Source organism: Oncorhynchus clarkii, chromosome 3 (assembly GCF_045791955.1).
Source record: "Oncorhynchus clarkii lewisi isolate Uvic-CL-2024 chromosome 3, UVic_Ocla_1.0, whole genome shotgun sequence".
NCBI classification, from domain to species: domain Eukaryota; kingdom Metazoa; phylum Chordata; class Actinopteri; order Salmoniformes; family Salmonidae; genus Oncorhynchus; species Oncorhynchus clarkii.
This window is the reverse complement of record NC_092149.1, coordinates 62,181,484-62,187,483: the sequence shown is the minus strand read 5'-3', so window position 1 is coordinate 62,187,483 and position 6,000 is coordinate 62,181,484.

Genomic DNA, 6,000 nt, shown 5'->3' with positions numbered 1-6,000 from the left:
TCTTAGTTTTTTGGACACATATTTAACCTTTTTTTCGGTTGGCACAAAACTAACTCCATATTTCCATGAATTTTAACCTGCACGTTGTTACCTTCATACGAGTCCTGTGACATTTATGACGGCCGTAGACCAAACGGAGAACAGCATCATATTAGTTTGTAGGCCAAACCGTTCTGACTCTACAGATGTTTTTTTGTGAGAAGACCGATTTTCGGGATGTCACATGGTCTGACAAGCAACGGCTCAGCCACCTTCCACCACAGATACAGAAGGCTGCCATTTGCTGATGTGGTGGATTGAGACACAGCCCATGCAAAACAGATATATCTAGCTTAAACTGATGGATTTAGATGGGGATTTTTAAAATGATTTTACTTAGATTGACACACAGGTGAATCAATAGACTCGTAGCCCTTTCCTGCAGTCAATGACCAAAAGTGCCCCTTTTGGCCTCATGGGTGGAATGTTATTCATATTTTTATAATGATATTCATATTATTTCAAAGAAAACTGACAAATCCGGTGTTTCCATGTCAAATTTTTTTGTTATATTTCAGTCTTCTGTGATGCAAACTCAAAATTGAATAAATATCATCTCCATATCTGACATGGTACAGGTGTCTTCTTTTTTAAAGCCCATAGCCATGTGTGTGAGGCATATATTTTTGTTTCAAATTAGATTTGTATAAGACACCAATAATCCCTTTGAGTGACCTTGATTTAGCCCACTACAGTAAAATGTTTATGATTAACTTTGTTCTCCGAATTCCCCTAACCTGCTGCGTAAGGTATCCTCAACCTGCTACGAAAAGTCAATTTTGGCAAAAGGTGTATCACTTCAAGACAAAACCTTGTTTTGGGGAGGCGCTCATTTGAATACTACCCAGCATGCTTTGCAATTAAAATATTATATATACACATTTATATTTAGTTCATTTAGCAGATTCTCTTATCACACCATAGTGCCAATAGACTAATGATATTAATGCAGAGTGAAAAGGGGCCACAAAATGGTGAACCGCTATAAAAAATGACAAAGTATTTTGTATTTTGAAAATACAGCTCTCGAAAGTATCTTGTTACAAAATACATTGGAGTGTAGTTCAGCCCAGTGTAATACAAATGACAAAATACTCAGAAATAATTGACATGCATATTTTAGATACATGTAACAGAAATACTGCCCATCTCTGGATGTGGACATGAAGCTACAGTAAGCATTTCACTGTAAGATGACCTACACCTGTTGTATTTGGCGCATGTGACTAATACAATTTGATTTGATTTATTGGGCAGGCTATTTAAGCTGAAGGGTCTGCTCACTCATCCTGTTGGCACTTGCTGCTACTGCTTCAATGCACTGGCTTCTTGCGCCCACCACTACCTCAGCCTCCACCTTTTAGGTTCAGTGTTCCTGCCGGGGGAATAGTATAATTTACCACAATCACTGCTCGTAGGCTATATTTTATATGGCCGCTTTTCTTGCACAGTGAGCTAACATGAAGGAGCAGAGCCTATATCGCCAAGACTTGCATTATTCATTGCTTAAGGATCGGATCCTTTTTTTTAAATGTTCGCCTAAAATTACATAGCCAAATCTAACTGCATGTAGATCAGGACCGGAAGCAAGGATATACATACTCTAGACACCATTTGAAAGGAAACACTTTGAAGTTTGTGGAAATGTGAAATTAATGTAGGAGAATTTAACACATTAGATCTGGTAAAAGATAAAACAAAGAAAAAAATACCAGCCATCCAAAGATTTTTTTTTTTTATCATCCTTGAAACACAAGTAAAAGATCAATGTATTATTCCAGGTTAGGTGCAATTTCAATTTGTATGTGCAACGTTTTAGACTGATCCAATGAACTGCTACATTTCTGTTCAAAATATTGTATCAAGTCTGCCCAAATATGCCTAATTGGTTTATTGATACATTTTCAAGTTCATAACTGTACACTCTCCTCAAACAATAGCATGGTATTCTTTCACTGTAGTAGCTACTGTAAATTGGACAGCACAGTTAAATTAACAAGAATTTAAGCTTTCTGCCCATATCAGATATGTCTATGTCCTGGGAAATGTTCTTGTTACTTAAATGGCTGGGTGTCCCATGATGCCTGAGTAACATCGGCCTCTATGGCAAAGAGGTCCTTGAACTACCTCTTACAAGTCTAACGGAGGAGTACAAGTGCTCTGAAGTAAGACTTCAGATGACATTGAAGGACTCCAAAAGACCAGACCATTAGCAAGGCTGCACCTCCCCTACAAACTGGACGGAAATGGACATCATCCAAGGCTGTGCAGCAAGCAACATCAGCCCTGAGACACCAAGACATTGTGGTGAATATCCAGCATGGAAGAGGAGGCTTTGGCCTGGCAGCAAGCAAACCACCGTTCCATAAGGCAACAACATCTGAATGCAGGAAGCTGGTGGTCGAGGAGGTGCACAGACAGGAGGAGACTGCAAGAAGTGCAAAGGCTGTCTCTCTTGCTAAACAAGGGCAATGGATGCGGTGGGAAGGCCTGGAGAGGAGAAAGACCAAATGGAGTGAGCTTTGGCAAATTGAGGCAAGCAACATCAGCTTCATCATAAGAGTTGTTTATGATGTGCTTCCATCACCAAAAAACCTACATCAATGGTATGGCGAGGACGCGACCTGCCCCCTCTGCCCAGCTCCAGCGACTCTCAGGCATATAATGACAGGTTGCAAGACCAGCCTCTCACAAGGCCGCTACACCTAGAGTCACAATCAGATCCTCAAGAACCTGGCTGCAGAACTTGAGACCAAGAGGTGTGCAACCAATTCATTACCTCCAAAAACAAGCAATCCCGTCAAAACAACAACATTCACCTGGGAGGGACAGAAATAGCCCAAGCATCCTCCTACGAAGCCAGAAACTGGACACCTAGCCATGGCCCGGGACTGGAAGATGCTTGTCGATATTGGCCAGCAACTCATTTTTCACCCTGAGATTGCTTCTACCAACCTTAGACCAGACATGGTACTCTGGTCCCCTTCACGAAAGGCTGTGTACATCATAGAGCTCACAGTCCCGTGGGAAAACTCTGTTTAAGAGGCCTACGAGTGTAAGAAACTGCGTTACACAGAGTTGGCAGCAGACGCAACTCAGCGTGGCTGGAATGCAAAAGTCTGGCCAGTTGAAGTGGGATGCAGAGGATTCGCGGCTTCTTCCACCATCAGGATGCTGAAAGAACTTGGAATCCATGGACAGGCTCTGCGGCAGACCGTCAGAGCAATTTCTCAAGCAGCTGAAAGAGGCAGCCAGTGGATCTGGATCAAACGGAAGGACCCTTGCTGGGCTATAACTTCATGACCCCCCACCCCCACCTGAGAACCCAATTCAGATCCCTCCAACTTGAGGAGGGCATATGAGCTATGCGGTCAGCTGTAGGGCTGGCTCAGGGAAGAGGACGCCCCTGTCTTGCATAGTCCCGTGGGAAATCTTAATTGGGCATGGGACACAATCAAGCTAAGGATTGATCACCCTTCAGCGGGCCACCTTTGATGGTGGGTGTTTAGTGATTAAAGGCCAAAACACCCACTGATTCGAAGGCACACTACTGAGGATGTGTCCCAAAATTGACATCCTAACCCAGTCTAAGAAATAAATCTCCCATGCCACTCTGTCAACATCACGGCAAATCTCATGTGAGTGCATACCATCTATTGGCACAATGGACAGTTTTTAACATCTCGCCCCGTGTTTTATGATTCCAACCTCATGCTAATCACATTAGCCTACGTTACCTCAACCATCCCACGGTGGCTTGAGGTGGCTTGGGGGTCGAAGCTGTTAACTTCTTGATCCTACTTGAGACGCAGATGTCTCAACTAGGCACCTGGAAATGCAAATGCGCTACGCTAAATGCTAAATGTACTCGTTAAAACTCAAACCTTAATCAAAATTCACATACAGGGTATTGAATTAAAGCTACACTCGTTGTGAACCTAGCCAACAAGTCAGATTTTTAAAATGCTTTTCGGCGAAAGCATGAGAAGCTATTATCTGATAGCATGCAACACCTCAAAATGCCTGAATGCGACGTAAACAAAGACTTTGCTTATCCGGCGCTACACAAAACGCAGAAATAAAATATAAAACATTCATTACCTTTGACGAGCTTCTTTCTTGGCACTCCTATATGCCCCATAAACATCACTATTGGGTCTTTTTTTCGTTTAAATCGGTCCATATATACCCAAAATAGCTTTCTATGGAAGCTGTGTCATTCAGAAAAAAACATTGTTTTTAAACGCTGCGTCATTTTTTAAAATTAAAAAAGTCAACGAACTTTCACAAAACACTTCGAAATACTTTTGTAATCCAACTTTAGGTATTAGTAAACGTTTATAATCTATCAAAATGATAACAGGGCGATGTATATTCAATAGCTCCTCGTCTGCAAATCAATGGCTGCCAATGTGCACATTCAAACCATCCTGGTGGAGACCGGAAGAAACGGAATCCTGTTAGTTGGATTTTCCAACAAAAAAGTCCATTGAAAATGACGACAATGGCGACATCGTGTGGAATCTGTATGAATTGCATGCAGATCCATAATTAATTTTGTGCTCTTTTAACAACCCATGAAAGTGACTTATGGAAATTATTTTTTGGCTTTCAGAGAGCAGTTTTTCTTGCGTTTTTCAATGAAACACACGATCTGTTATAGTCACAGCCGTGATTTAACCAGTTTTAGAAACTTCAGAGTGTTTTCTATCCACACATACTAATCATATGCATATACTATATTCCTGGCATGAGTAGCAGGACGCTGAAAAGTTGCGCGATTTTTAACAGAATGTTCGAAAAAGGAAGGGGTAGACTTAAGAGAAGCTTTTTGGAAATACACTTGGCACTTCGGTACCGCTTATCGTGTGGTAGCAGAGAGAACAGTCTATGACTAGGGTGGCTGGAGTATTTGAACATTTTTAGGGCCTTCATCTGATGGCAGGAAGCTTGGCCCCGGTGATGTACTGGGCCGTAAGCACTACCCTCTGTAGTGCCTTGCGGTTGGAAGCCGGGCAGTTCCCATACCAGGCAGTGATGCAACCAGTCAGGATGCTCTCGATGGTGCAGCTGTAGAACCTCTTGAGGATCTGAGGACCCATGACAAATATTTTCAGTCTCCTGAGGGGGAATGGGCATTGTCGTGCCCTCTTCACGACTGTCTTGGTGTGTTTGGACCATGATTGTTTGTTGGTGATGTGGACACCAAGGAACTTGAAGCTCGCAACCTGCTCCACTACAACCCTGTCGATGAGAATGGGGGCGTGCTCGGTCCTCCACAATCATCTCATTTGTCTTGATCACGTTGAGGGAGAGGTTGTTATCCTGGCACCACACGGCCAGGTCTCTGACCTCCTCCCTATAGGTGGTCTCATCATTGTCAGTGATCAGGCCTACCACTGTGTGCCATCGGCAAACTTAATGATGTTGTTGGCGCGAGCCTGGCCATGTAGTCATTCGTAAACAGGGAGTACTGAGGGGGGCCCCAGTGTTGAGGATCAGCGTGGCGGATGTGTTGTTACCATTACCACCCGGTGGTGGCCCGTCAGGAAGTCCAGGATCCAGTTGCAGAGGGAGGTGTTTAGTCCCAGGGTCCTTAGCTTAGTGATGAGCTTTGAGGGCACTATGGTGTTGAACGCTGAGCTGTAGTTAATGAATAGCATTCTCACATAGGTGTTCCATTTGTCCAGGTGGGAAAGGGAAGTGTGGAGTGCAATAGAGATTGCATCATCTGTGGATCTATTGGGGCGGTATGAAATTAGAGTGGGTCTAGGGTTTCTGGGATCATGGTGTTGATCTGAGCCATGACCAGCCTTTCAAAACACTTAATGGCTACAGACCTAAGTGCTACGGGTTGGTAGTCATTTAGGCAGGTTACCTTAGTGTTCTTGGGCACAGAGACTATGGTGGTCTGCTTGAAAACATGTTGGTTTTTCAGACAGTCAGGGACAGGTTGAATAT